Genomic DNA, 14,915 nt, shown 5'->3' on the forward strand with positions numbered 1-14,915 from the left:
GCTGCCTTGATCACTGCCCACTTGCCAAGCCCTAGTGTCAAGTGGACTGGGAGAAGCCAGATTGCCTCCGTGTGTTGGCTCCATCCACAGGCTGAAACAAGATGCACATGGGATTTTTGTGGGCATCTTTTATCAGTCTGTTTTCTTCCTATGCAAAACTCAGCGCAGGGGAGCAGTCCAAACAGAAGGTCTCATATCATGTCTTTTCACCTACAGACAGGGACCTTACCAAATGGGCTCCCAGGTGTCTGAAGCAGCCCCTTGCCATTAATCAAACTACATTTCTGTCATGGGGCGCTAGTCACACTTGCATCTCACCTTCAGGAGGTCTCCCGAAGCAGAAACGTAGCAGAAAACCAGAAAGAGGTGTATTCATTCCATATAATTTCCAAGTCCTCTACAAAGTGTGGTGATTTATTATGCTTACTTGGAATGTAAAGTGGCCCGTTTCATACAACACTGAAAAATTAAGGTAAATTAATATACTTTTAATACTAGTAACTCTTTTTACCAGAGTTCATTTTGGGGGAATCATCCCTGTAAGCAGTTTGCCGTTTGTTACATGAAAAAAGTTACTACACAAATAACATATATAAAACACATTCATTACGTTTTAATAGGCATAATAGAAATAAGAAAATCCACTATATAAAAGCCTGTAAATATGGTTTTATTATTCTACTTTAGTATCCACCATAAATCTTTCATTATTTAGAAATTAAAGGCATGGTCAGCACCTCTCATTCAACCCATCTCTCAGATTAGTTTACAACTTAAGTGCCTGTATCAAGCAAAGAAGAAAATAAGCAGATAATTAAATAACCACAACTTGGTGCTTGACCAATAAAATCCAAAATGCCTGCTACATAAAATTGGCACCATGCCATAAAATTCTAAGTTTGAACACCAGAGATCATGTTTTTCATCTGGCAGCTGTTGATTTTGCAGTAAAGGAGTGAGTCTTCTCCAAGCTAATTCTTCACACGTCCCTGTTCTTCCTCGCCAAGGCCAAGCAAGATTCTCTGTCCCCACAAAAGCCGGGTATGAGCCCACTGTGAACCCATCCAGCTCACTCTGCCCTGGCTGGTACTCTCACATTTCTCCTCCTAGCAAGGTGTGAAACGGGGTGAAACCATTGTAACTCATGCTGGTGTCAAGAGGTAAACATATGTATTGTTTTATTGGGCCTTGTATAAGCAACGCATGCTGAGGGCAGTCTACCTTAGTCTCACTGAAGGCAACTCTTCATGTTACAGCTGGGACATAAATAAGAAAACACAGGAAAAACGTGTTAACATTAACAAGTGTCAAATCAGTAGTTCAAAATATGGTATCTATACATATATGGTATGTATAACTGGTTATTTAAGACCAGTGACAGGGCTGCTTCTTGAAAATGACCCATGAAAGATTATGATTTTCTCAAATGAAATTTAGGGATATGTCAGCCCAAAAGCAGAACTTGCACTTGGAGTGATTGGCAATTAGATGTCCTGCAGTTAGTGGGCTCCACATATGTCAGCATATACCTAAATCTAGGTCTTAATTCCTCTGCTTTTCTGAGAATTTTCTCTATATTACCCTCCAAATCCTGACCAGGAAAAAGAAAACAAAAAAAAAAAGCAAAACAAACAAAAACCAAAACAAAAAAATACAAAACCAAAATAAATCAAAACAAATAAATAATAAATACAAAAAGAAATATTCACAAACCACATTTATGAACCTGATTAACATTAGATGTAGGCTCATTATAGTGCAAAAAATAAATTAGAGAGAGGAAGGGTTGGAAGTAGGAGAAAAGAAAGAATGAACTCTGTGTTGTTTGCTGAATGTATTTTTCACGGAGTCTGCAAAACACTTTAGAGGGGGGTTTGCATGACTGGATTTTGTAATCCTCATAACTTGGAAATCAATAAGATAAATGGAGGAGAAATGAACAGCTAGTGGCTTCAGTCTTGATGATCCCAGGATAAATCCTTTTAATAAACATGAAACTCCAACAGAGCAGAAACTCTAAGTCCTACTTTTGATTTAAAGATGTTTATCTCTATCTTCCACATTTCTTGAGTTTTATTCTCCTCATGTCTTTTCAATTTTATCTCTTTGGTTGCCCACATGGGTAATTGTTTTCGCATTTATTCCTCAAAGATGAGATATGCATGTATATACATAACATTAATATATGCAAACATCAGGGACACACCTATAGTTTGGCTTTGTAATAGCTCCCAGGATAACTTAATCGGAAAACACTGTCATCCTATAGTCATTTTGTTCATACTTGACACATGCTGTTGTCTGTATTGCAGAATCATGTCTGTGGAAGGTCTAAAAAAGGAAAGGAAATGTCACGAAGGGAAAACTTACTTAGAGATTGATTTTGCTGTTGATGGTGGGGACAAAGGAATTATTTTAAAAAATTGAAACAAACTGTCCTGGTTCCTCAGTATTAGGACTCTTTCACTGGTTAATCCATCAGAATTAGGATTTGTTAAGGCTTGTTTTCTATACTAAATGTTTGATTAATTTGTACATTTCTACAATATAACAAAAAGAATTTAGAAGTTCAACATTTAATATCCAGGCTCCCCTTTATATACACAGAGTGGAAAAATACATTTAGATATCTCATTTATTTTCCAATTAACTGTTCTTTATCTGTGCATTAATATTACAGATGTCTCAAGAATAATTAAAACAGATAAGCAATTTATAAAAATCTTCACATTTCATGCTAATTACCATAATGTAATGTTACATTTTTATTAGCAGCTTTTGTTCCCTCTTCCCACCCTTCCAGCAACCCTGGGGCCTTAGCCAGTCAGCAAGTTATAAATCTTTGTTAAAATACAACACAAAGCTAAGAAGCTTGCAACAAAGCAAATTGGACAGTGATGGAGCTTTCCTTTCTTTACCTTCATTTCCCAACAGCCAGCCTGTCATCAAATATGAAAACAATGATGATTTTTCACAGCTTCTCAGTGCAAAGAAGGCTAAGGGGCTTCCAGGGCAGAGGGTTATGAGGATTGACTTAGAAGGATCACAGGCAGTCCATGAGAAAGACAGAAGAGAGAAAATTGATCCTAAGATCCTGATACAGATATAAGTCATGGGTCCAGGAAATTACTGTATAGTCAACATACCTAGCATCACCACATCATACATTTATATTTACAAGCAATTTAGTCCCATTTCAGAATGAATTGGTTTGTTTGCTCCCACCATTCCTACGCAGAGTACTATGGGAATAATAAAAATAAGGGGAATACCTACTGATGCTTAATGTTCAAGCCATCAAGTGAAAGAACAGAAGTAATGCCAAGTGAAATTGCATAATTGCATGGCCTCTTCCACACCTCCATTCCAGACATCAGTGGAACCAAAGACGTGATCAAGCTAAACACTGTGGTTATCATGACCAGTTTTGAATCAGATGAAAAAGCAGTTTACGTCGATAAAGAGGCTTCCTTTGCTGAAATATGAGACTTCATGTCAGTAAGATGAAATACCTGCTCGAGTGTTTATAGGAATGGGATAAACTTGTCCAATGAATTATCTGGAACAAGCAACATGACCAGCTTGCATTGGTGTCACACCAGTGGCCAGCACATGGGCATGTGCACACAGGGGCACATATGTGTGTGCACTCTTTTCTACTCTGGTGCTGCAAAGCAAGGCCAAGCACTCAAGCATGCTCTTAGTTGCATGTCTCTGCAGCCACTTCCAAATCAGCCTTTGAGCAGTAGTTTGTGTCATAATGAAGAAAATGTACCTCCGTATGTTTCAAAAATACACTCATTGATGCTTTCAGAAATAATAATAATGTAGTTTTTGGTTTAATTTTGTTTTTATTCCTGAAATAGACTTTGATACAGGGTGGTGGAAATGAGATAAAAAAACTTGCTCTGGTGCCGAGTCCTGAAACTTTTATTTTAGGAGAGGAGAACATATGTGTCTTCTACCTAGTCTATTGATTCAAAGCTACAAGACCCTTTTTGTATTACTTAATTTATTTTTATTTATTGCAACATTGATAGAATTCAAACTACATTAGATAATGTACTAGATAAGATATCTTTTTAAAACCTCTTACTGAGATCCTGTTGGGACTGGCATGTAATTGAAAACACTTAATGGAATATTTCAGGGCATATTGCCAGAGAATGAACAAGGGAATCACATTTCATTTTAAAATTCCACAGGAAAATAATTTAAATTTATCATAACTATGGTTTAGTATAGAAGAGGATGAGTAATACAATTTACATAGACTTCCCTTTTTTTTTTTGGAAATTATTTTCTGTCTTTGTTACATTTGACAACTCACCCACTGTCTTTTCAGAAATGCCTGACATTCCTATTAATTAACTAGTGAGGGGCAACAAGCAATGCATTTTTAAAGATTGCTGAATGCATTGGGTGTACTTTCAGGTTTGGGGACAAATTCCCTGTTGGTTTGCTCCCTTGGAAAGAAATATCAGTGATGACAACTTCTGCCTGACCTATTCTATGATTATACAAAGCCAAACTGTAAAACTCCCTTAAGGCTTGGTTTGCACTATCCTCACTTCTATAGGGCCAGAATAAAAATTAGGTCTTGGAGGGCTCAAAACTGGTAAATGCTGAGGTTTCTGATGAAGACACCCCCGTAAAAAACTCAGACAAGAGTCTTTTCAAACTGGAGGTTTTGTAATTAATTTCCTGGTTGCTTGCTTGTACATCCCTCTTCATCTGTTACAACTCAATGGAGGAACAGAGTTTGGGCTTTCCTTTGATCACACAACTACCTAGAAAGCTACAAAGAGTGGCCAACCTGTTCCCATAATCCTAGAGATTACTGAAGTAGATCCCTTGCAGGCAGCTGACGTCCATACACATTTATGCTGCAAATTTACCATTAAAACTCTCCCTCAAGCACTTCTGCACAAAAAGAAAAAAAACCTTTTTTGTGAGTAAAAGATGCTTCTACCAAGAATGTAGTAGTCAGGAGAAGCATTAAAAGGCATCTTCAGCTAAATCTCCAATTTAAATGAATAAAAGAAAGGAAAATATTTTCAGATGTAAATTTTCTCAACGAGAACTATCTCTACACACAGAGGCAAGTATGCACTGACTCAGGTTTGGCCAATCTTGATCTAGGAGCTTGTCTTCACATATGTAAAGAATTACAGTGGAAATACTTAAATGTTAGTTGCACCAGTGGAGTTTTAGGATCCTTGAGCACTGAAATCCTGTTGAGGGTTTGTAGGCTAGCCAAATTTGTAGACTAATATTGTTTAATTCCTACTTACTATGTCGCCAAGACATGGCCACAAGGTCTTTTATATGACCTGATATTAAAAATTAAGACTAAATCAAAATAAAAAGTTTGAATTCAAACTCCCTCAAATCACTGTCTTTTGACATGCATGTCCAAAATATGTTTTGAGCCTTGTTTGTAGTTAAGTCTTCTCAGAGGAATATCTTAACACAAGTCAGCCAACACCTTAAGGGTATAGCTCATCCCTTGTCTGCAATCCTAGACCTGTGTTTACAGGAGCACAGGGATGGGCCCACACGTTTTCACCATATGTCAACATGTATTTGCCTGCAGGTTTGAAAACAAAGTTACAAAATAGACCCTTCGTAAATCTACAGCAAAAGCAATAAAATATAACAAATATTCTGAGAACAAGTTCATTCTTTCCTCTTGTCACAATTTACAGTGATCTGTGTTGCTATCAGATAATATTCCCTGCAGGCATATTTTTCCCACTGGATACTCAGAAATTATGAAGTTCACTGGAACTACTTTCTCTCCTTTTCTGTTCTTTCGAATCAATTGAAATGATGACCCTAAATCCTGAATGTGGCAAGAAAGCCACAAACACCAAAACTGAGATGGCTTATCAACTTGATTCCTATTTTGCAAGGTCAGCCCCAAGCATTCCCTGATGCTGAGAGATCTCATGTTTCAGAGTTAAGCCAAATGTGGAAAGAGCCTGTGGTGACCTGAAATAACCATTCCAAAGTGCAGATCGGAAATCAGCATGCTCAGATTTAAGCCTATGGAATGTGTTAGCTATCAGCATTCATGATTTTGCCACTGGAGGGGTGGGGAATTTCACAGCTGCTTGAGCAACAGTCACTGGCCAATTTACTTAAAATCAAATCATGGTCCTCCTAGCTAATAAAGCAAAGCAGTGTCAGTCACACCACCAAAAATAATTATTGCTTCTTTTGGAATGCATCCAAACCTCTCAAATAAAAAAATTGTCTAGTCAATATCTTATCTGCCTCTTATACAACCCAAGCTCCAGCCATTGGCTTCTGAGACAACATGATCACGATTGAACAACACACACCATATGCTCACAGCTGCGACATGTCAAAAGCAAGTTTTGAGCCAGGGCATAGCGCAGAGATACCTAAAGCAGCAGTGATAGATTTCTTCCTTTTGGCTGTGGTATAAAGCCCAAGTTTATGGCATTTGACCTCATCTGCCTTTGGCAAATTCACAGGTACCAATGACCTATTTCTGCTTATCATGCCAGGCTGGAGTGGATGTTGCCTGCAAGGACACACTTCATATATCTTCTGGCATCTGTGGTGATGAACACAGGCAGGGTACAAAAAGTAACTAATCAGCGTGTCAAATATGCCACGCAATTTCACAGACCCATCCTGGGGAAAGGGGTTTGCAAGGATGTTCATGCGGTGCTGCTTGCCAATAGACACAGATTGTTTAACAGTCACCTCCAGGCAGTAAAACCAGTTGCCAGTTCAAGTGCCAGGTAATTTTATAGGATAATTATTAACCTTACTGAAGTTATTAAAGACTAGCTACTGGGAGACTTGTGAAGTGTGAATTATCACTCTCCGTCTGACCGGGAAGGATAGCTAATCCCCTCAAACATTTTATGCTGAGCTGAAGATTATCCCTCTCTTTAGATATTAGAAAAATCTTCAGAAAGGATCAAATTACATACAAATTTTACAGTTTTGAGAGAGCATTTACAAGATTTCTCTTCCACTTCTCCACCACCACCCACCCCCCTTCTTACTCACCCTCCTTTCCAACAATATGCTAGGAAATCGCATTTCCGTTTCAGCCCTCTCTGATATTGCCATCTTCTTAGTACACCACAAGCAGTGAAGTAGAGATGTGAATCTCATTATATCTTCCATGAAGAATGTTTCTAAAGATGATAGCAGAGCTAACACCATGTGCTAAGGCAATCAGCACAGCTTGCTCAAGGTCCCACAGTTTCCCCTCCTCCTTCCCACCTAAAGTAAAATTTGGTTTGTTGTGCATATAGACAGGGGTTTTTTCCCTTCTTATCAAGCCAATGGTAACATGGTCACTTTTCTTCCCACAACTTTCACCCAATAGTCTCCCAGATATTCAGCTTTCAGCATCTGTCCCAGAGCCAGATGTTGCTATTGAACTTTACAAAGCCACAATCTCTGAAGGTAAGTGTGAACAAGCAAGCTCTTCGGCATCTACCAGGGGCAACTTGCTTAAAGAAAGCTTCAAGTAATCATAATATTGTGAAGAAACAGAGGCTGACCAGAAGGGAACAAATTAAGAAAAGTTGTAGCCCATTTTATGCAAAGTGTCATCAGTTCCTTTGAAAAGGGAAAGGATAGAATAACACTGCAGTGTGCCATCTTGAATATGGTATTCCTCACCCTTGGTGTCTCAGCCCTGCCTTAACAAAAAAGAATGTGTGTTTGCACATCCTTTCTCCCTGGGTGTCTGTCACAGTCATCTGTGAGGAACATGCTGAACTTGACTATTTCTGTAGCAATTACAGAAGCGAGGTCTCCATAGCCCCAGCCTCAGATGGTGCTGGTCCCACTCATTAAGCTCTGTCTTGTACCTGCATCCTTACATACTGGTGTTAACTGCACAGATGGAGAGATGGTTTCCTGATGTGAGTTACTGCCATTTCTAGTCCATGACTGGTGAGTCTTTGCCATTAGGGAAAGCAATAAATTTCAAAAGTCTGTCCTTTGTTGATTTGTGCCCCATCTCGCTGCTGCTTCCTTTCCCTCCTTCCACATGCCTATTTTGAAATAGCACATTTCTATTTGGCATGCTTGGAAGGGGTGTTCCCTTGATTATGTTGCCCTTTCTTCTGCTATCCCCAGATCTTTGTAACTCTTTTTTACCTCTGAGAGAATAAAATGTACTGGGCTGTTGTCTCCCTTTTCAGGGAACTGTCACATATTAGTGCACATTTGTGCTGTTGGATTCCTCTCTACCCACTTTATTTCATCCTTCAAGATCATGAAATATCTTTGTCAAGAACCACACAAAGGCCATTTGCTATTTCTATTGCACCAAAAGGGCTAAATCCATGTGACAGTAAGATTGGAGAAGATGTAACCACCCAGATTCTCAACACAGAAAAAACTCCTGTCTTATGCAGACACAACTGGCACATAGGAATCCAGAAAACACTTTCAGTCATTCCATTAGTGTCCCATGAAGTCGTTTTTGGGTTTATTTTGATTTGGACTTTTCTGAATGTGACACTAGATATATAACACAGAGAGATTTTTTTCTATTGGTACTCTATCTCATTTTGCCTAAGCTAGCTCTATTTCCATACTACTTCTGTGCTAGTAATAGACACCTTAGTTATTCCACAAACTAAGAGACAGGGACTCTTGTACCAATGCATTCACTTTTATGGAGACTCTGATATCTTTGTTTTATTCCCTAAAATTATCTTAAATCTCCAAAACTACTGACTATCTTTTCATCTTTTACAGTCTATTTTATAAATAAAAAGAAGTAATTTCTTACTTATTTTCTCTTTTTTTTTATAATGGTGCTCATGATGCAGTATGTAAACAAAAACACTGCTGAGACAGCATTGTTTAAAAGAGGCTTTTAAGCTAATCTTTGACATTGATGGACTTAATTTGTTGAACTTCTTCAGATTTCTAAAAATTGAATGTGAAAATTAAAATAAATTCATAAATTATTGGTATTTGTTTGGCTAGCAAGGGAAATAAACTATTTCAGTCCCTGTATATACAGGCTGTTAAGGAGTCCATGCATGTAGCTATAGATTGTTTAATCACAGTCCATAGGTCATTGCACATCCAAAGTAGTATTATTTATCTCATAAAGCATAAGGCTGAGACATGGGAGTTCTTTCCCTTGCTTTCTTTCACAGATATTTTCTCATTTAGGACATGGCTTGAGAAAATAATTTATTCTTTTTTTGTTTTATTTTACCCATTTTGTCTGTTTGGTATTTTTTCAGTTTATTCACTCATTGGAGTGAGATTGGAGTGTTCATACAGTGCTTAATGCACCAGGGCTCTAAGCTCAGGTAAGGCTCTAATTAATTTCTATGTAAATATCACCCAAAGGAAGAATTTAAGCCATCAGATTTTGTCCCACAAAGATTTCATGGCTGGCTTGTCTAAAGTATGAGACTGTCTTTAATCTTGGAAGACTCAAGCATGTGTTTTTGTTGGTGAGAAAAAAGCAAAACAAAACGTAGCTCTATTGTGCTGGCTGAGAGGAAGGGTAGGGGAGGTCAGTCTAGACAGGAAAAAGGGGTGAGAGCAATTGTTTTGTGGATCTGTGCCTCTGAAGTCACTCTGTCAGCAGGCTGATGCTCTGCTATTAGACAAGGAGGCTCTTTTAACCTCAGAGGTACCACCTACAGCAAAAACATATTTTTCTGTTATGTAGCAAAGTATCCTGAAAATATATTACATCAAGTTAATAATGCCTGACACTCAGTTTTTATATACCCTGTTGGTCAAAGGAAGGATCCCCAGGGAAATTAATTTTATTTAATTTATATATTGCATTCCACAATTGACTTTTAGATGAATTTAAAATAAATTACAATAATTATTTCTGTTTGATATGCCAGTTAACAATGTTGGCACAATAGCAGCAAGTCCCTCACCAATAAATGAGGGTCATTTTATTCCTTGTGGAAATCTGTTCCAGCACACACACACTCTGATAACTCTAAGGATTTTTCTAATATGGTAGCCTTCTTGGGACTACATGCATCCACAATTACATCTACTTGTTATCATGTAAATATTGTCCCTAATTTTAAAATTAGTAGCAGTCTTGTCACCTAAGACATAAGCAGGCACATCATTCTATATACCTTTATTTTGTGAGGCTAGAAAAAGATCATACTTTTTCATTCAGGCTTTTTTGCTGTTAGTGCAGATCATTCTCTAGAATCTCTTCTCCACTCTTCTCCATTTTGACCTGGATCTCTACTACTTAAAAAAGGAGTCTTATTCTGAAGGGCATCAGATGCAGTTTTCCTCATTCTAGAAGACTCTGCCCTGCTCACAGTACAACTGCAGACACTTTTTGTATTGGAAGCTACTTTGTGCATCCCATAGAGAAATGGTACATTCAAATTGGTGAGGATGAAGTCAACCAGGTACTGAGGATCAGTGGAAAAAGGAGTGGTTTGAAAAAGTAAAATATAAATTTTTTATGGATCTTTCCTTATTTAGAGAGGATTCTAAATGGAGGACCATGCTCACCTGGGGACAGGGAAGTCCCAAGAGCTGTGCTCTGTCAAACTATTAAACTCAACAAGACCTTGACTGAGTAAGTAGGTGGTTTCAGAATATTTAGGATTTAGGTCTATTAATCATTCCACTCTGTGCACATCTTAGCTCATGAAGGTCTTAAATTTTATTCTTACTAAGTCTTAAAATAGCATCCTAATTTTCTTACATCCACCGTTGAGGAAGACTCACCAGAATAAAAACTTTCCCATATGTGTTTATTTCAAGGACTATTAATCCATTTTTGATTGTTTGGTTTTCTTGATTTCATTTCCTGAGAGGTAAATATGCTATGGAATCTCTGCCATATATTTTTTTCTTCCTCTCTTTTTTTCCTTTTTCTAGTCTTCATTTATTGCTAAATCCAGGCTCAGGTTCATGAATTTTCAGCCTAAGTGAATTTAAATATTCACTATTTACTTCCTCCTGTTTTGTGTATCTAAATATGGTAGTGTGTTTCTCCTGTGAAAATGTGTGCCAAGAGACTGTTAACTTAACCTTGTGTCATTATATCTTTCATGGAAATCCATGATGTGGAGGTCTTTACCATCTGCTTCCATCAGGAGGGTTATCTCGGTGTCTAGACACAATAGTGATAGGCTTTTTAGGGTTGCTGATGGATAGACAGGGCTTTGGAGAGCTTGCATTTAATCCTCTTCAGATGTGGATGGATGTTTTCCGGTAGTCTGGGATGAAGTTTAGGATTGTATTTAAAATAAATTTGTCCTGGAGTGTAAATGGGACAACTTTGGTTAACAGCAAACTCTAACAGGTTTGAGGGATTAAATGTGGGATTAAATAATATATAAATCAGAGACACCTCATTTTGATATATGATATGTTCATCTTTTGTTTTTAACACAGATAAAAATTCTTTAGACAAAGTAAAAAATTATTCATTCACATATAATAGTGAATAACAGTTTTCCTTCAAGGAAAACTGTTATAAAATCCAGAAGAAAATAGGAAGGGAGCATGAGCTTATATGCACATGAAACCTTTATCACTGATATTTTAAAATGCATAGGTGTTTAAAAAATATTTTTTTAAATCTTGTTACCTGCTCACCATTTGGGGCTTTTGGCACTATTCTGTTCTCAGAAAATGAGAATAGGGCAAACATGCATATTTGGCCCCTGTTGAAGTCTGGTTCTTATGTGAGAGAAAAGCAGAATATGTTCTGATTACCTGCCTCTGTGGAAACTTTTAAAAATGCCAAACATTCCTGTGCTGTGAGGTGTATGTCCTCCAGCAGTGCTCCTGGTGTTCCTGCAGTCCCCAGAATGAGAAACAGTCTATCCTGTGAGGTGGTCAGTGCCCTCCTGATCAAGGGATTTAGAGCTGTTGAAAGAGCTTTACTTGAGGGGTAAAACTTGCTATGGAGATGCTGGTTCTGCATCTGTCACTTCTCTGGCTGCTCTAGGAGAAGCTCTGGACAGCCTCTCCCACCTCTAACTCATCATACACAAACCTTCAGGGCAGGCTAGTTCCTACTCCTGCCCCAGCTCCCCAGTCCCCTTATGAACTGTTTGGCTACTTTGAGTTGTACTGGTTGGAGGTGGAATGCACAGCTCCCCTTCAGGAGAACTAGTTAGTCAAGGGCAATTCCTCAGGGATTGATCTTTTATTATTTACCAATAAAATACGGAGGACCATGATGAATGCATGAAAATTAGCCATTACCTAACACAGCTAATCTTGAAGACAGCAGGAAATAAGACCTTGCTGCCCTTTCAGATTATAGACATGGAAAAACAAGTGTAAAATCATACATTTGATGAATTAGCAATGAATAATTAATTAATATCTGCTATGAGATGGAATCAAGTGAAAAATCAGAGGGGGTAGACTTGTGTCCAGATTATTCACATACAGTATGGCTGGAGCTAGCATTAGATTATCTCCAGCAGAACAAAGACAGCATTTATGCTCTATGGGAAGGTTTTGATAGTATGCCCACAGGAACATTGTACACTGTATTCTTACAATTCATGTTTATGAGACATAAAATTAGAAATGCAAAAAGTCCACGCAACCAACCATGAGAACAGAAGAAATATCATGCAAGAAAGATTAAAAGACCTAGGCCTGCCAGCCTAGCTTAATACAAGCTTTAAGAAAATACAAGTGCTCAGAATAAATGCACAAAACTGAAGGACAAGCACTGAAGTTATCAGACAATCCTGACAGTAGAAAAAACAGGTAGAGGGAGCCATGGATGTGACCACTTTGGGAAGTAAAAGAAGGTTTCTAGTCACCAGTGTCAGAGCTGCAGATCCCAGTACACGGTACAGTAGGAAGATTTGCATTATCTTCAAGACAGAACTGAATGTGTTTCTGAAGGGGATCACAGAGTGTGGCTTCCTGCAAGAGGAGAGGACTGAGCTGAGCAGCCTCATGTCACTCACTCATTCTGTGCTCAAATCTGCTTGGATCAGTTTGAGATTTCCAAGAAGCACAACAAAGCCAAGCACCCTTATTACAGCGTAGTACTATTACAGTTTAAATTTAAGTTACTATACCAAAACCAAAAGACACCAAAATATTGTGATTTTGTCTTTCCTATCTGGAACTTAGCCATCCTCTTAAACAGCCGTCTACAATTTTGTTTTTCATCAATTCCCCAGTCCCAGAGTATAGCTTTGCTCTTTCTTTTCTCACTAATTTAGGAATTTCATCTCATGAAGCTTTCTAAACTTTCTGTAAGACTGACTCAGCTGAGAAAGACTATTCTGCACAGTACTGGAGAAGAAATTTTAAATCCTACTCTAAAGGCAAGTCCTTCATACCAAGACCTCTTTATCAGCACATACTTCAGCAACTCCACAGCAGGAAAACCTACATGTATGGCTGAAGGACAGTTAAATCTGCTGGGTTTTCAGTCCTCCACCTGTTGAAAGAGATTATCACATTGCATTGCATGTTTGACCCAATAGGCTGAATTAAGTTCACCAATTCACCTAAGGCAAGCTGCTGCTGACCAGACACTGAGCTCATCAAGAGTGCTGTGCTTGGCATGCACACTTCCCAAAGCTCTCATTGTGGGGCCTGTGAACCGTCTGAGCCTTTTCCAACAGAAGATGGCCTTGCAATGGTATTTCCTTTTGTCCACCAAAAGCCAAACTAGTAAATTATCATTAGTAAACCATGCCTAAATTCAGGTTAACTCTTCTGCAGAGGACCACAGTTTGATTCTTCCAGTAGAAGTTTTACACTGCCTTTCCTGAAATGGTTTTCTTCAAGGGTAAGGAGTGGGGTTTTTTTCTTCTGAAGCAGGGTGAAATTGCTCTAACTTGTCCTGGCAGTGAACAGCATCAAGATGACAACTGGAGAATTCATGGTGTCTGTCAGTCTTGCTTGGAGGAAAAGTGGATGTCCTGTATTTGCAGCATGACAGAAAGCTGATGCTAGAGTGAGCAGCCATGGGATGGGTCAAACTATTCCTCTACCTTTATCTGGGATTTGGAAGTCAGAATAAAGGAGAGAACATGAAGGACTTTGTACTTGTGTTTGCAGCCAGCAAAAAGAATGCACTCTTTCTGATACGGGATGCTGCATGCCTATCAATGTCTGGATTTTATAACTCTGCATTTTATTGTTACCAAACAGAGATTAGCAGGCAAGCTAGAAAAAGAATCATGCATATATTTATCTAAAAAGTTGTTATTTGACAAGTGGAAAACTAAGAATTGGATAAAAGTGAGAAAAATCTTCTGTGAAGAAAAATACTTAGTTGTAGCTCAGAAAAATCACCCAAACAGGTTGTCTGGAACACAATAAAAAAATTTTAAAAAGCAGGTGAATACAGGTATCCATCATATCTGATCTGTGAAACAAGAGTTTATATTCCTGCTCCTGTATAAAAGCTAGAAATATAAAAGATATAAATGCTCCAACTGCAAAAAGTGTAGGAATCTGTTTAAAATGTAACTACTCTTAATCCACAGACATCATAACTCCTCACACTGCAGTTTATCAGCTATTTAAATAAAAAGAGATTAATCATGAGAGGCGTTACACCCTGTCCTACTGTAAATATTCAATAGTGTTTTAATACACTGAAGAGTCTGTGTTCCACAAAACATCAAGGTGCTATGATTTACTGGCTAGAATTGATTATATTTCTGGTAGCACAGATGGCTGAAGTGTTGGTTTGAGTGATTTCTCAATATGATGGAACAAATTCCCAGCTTCTACATCAGGGCATGAGAGTCCTTCCCACTGGGAATGTTCCCCAGTGCAGACATGCTTATGGGTGTGTGCCTGTTGTATTTGTGACCGTACACACAGTTCTTTAAATGCTTTCAGACTATATTCTCCTCAGTAAAGCTTACAGTTATCAGTTAAACCAACATAAT

At 38.2% G+C, this 14,915-nt stretch overlaps 1 long non-coding RNA gene across 1 annotated transcript in view; it reads right to left on the bottom strand.

Annotated features, from left to right (window-relative positions):
• Positions 1–402: 402 nt before the first annotated feature.
• LOC144248214 (uncharacterized) overlaps positions 403–14,915 on the bottom strand; it is a 175,647-nt gene continuing 161,134 nt past the window's right edge. Inside the window, exon 3 of the long non-coding RNA XR_013341601.1 lies at positions 403–459. This is a non-coding gene — a long non-coding RNA (uncharacterized LOC144248214). The remainder of the gene's footprint in view (positions 460–14,915) is intronic.

Source organism: Lonchura striata, chromosome 1 (assembly GCF_046129695.1).
Source record: "Lonchura striata isolate bLonStr1 chromosome 1, bLonStr1.mat, whole genome shotgun sequence".
Lineage (NCBI taxonomy): Eukaryota > Metazoa > Chordata > Aves > Passeriformes > Estrildidae > Lonchura > Lonchura striata.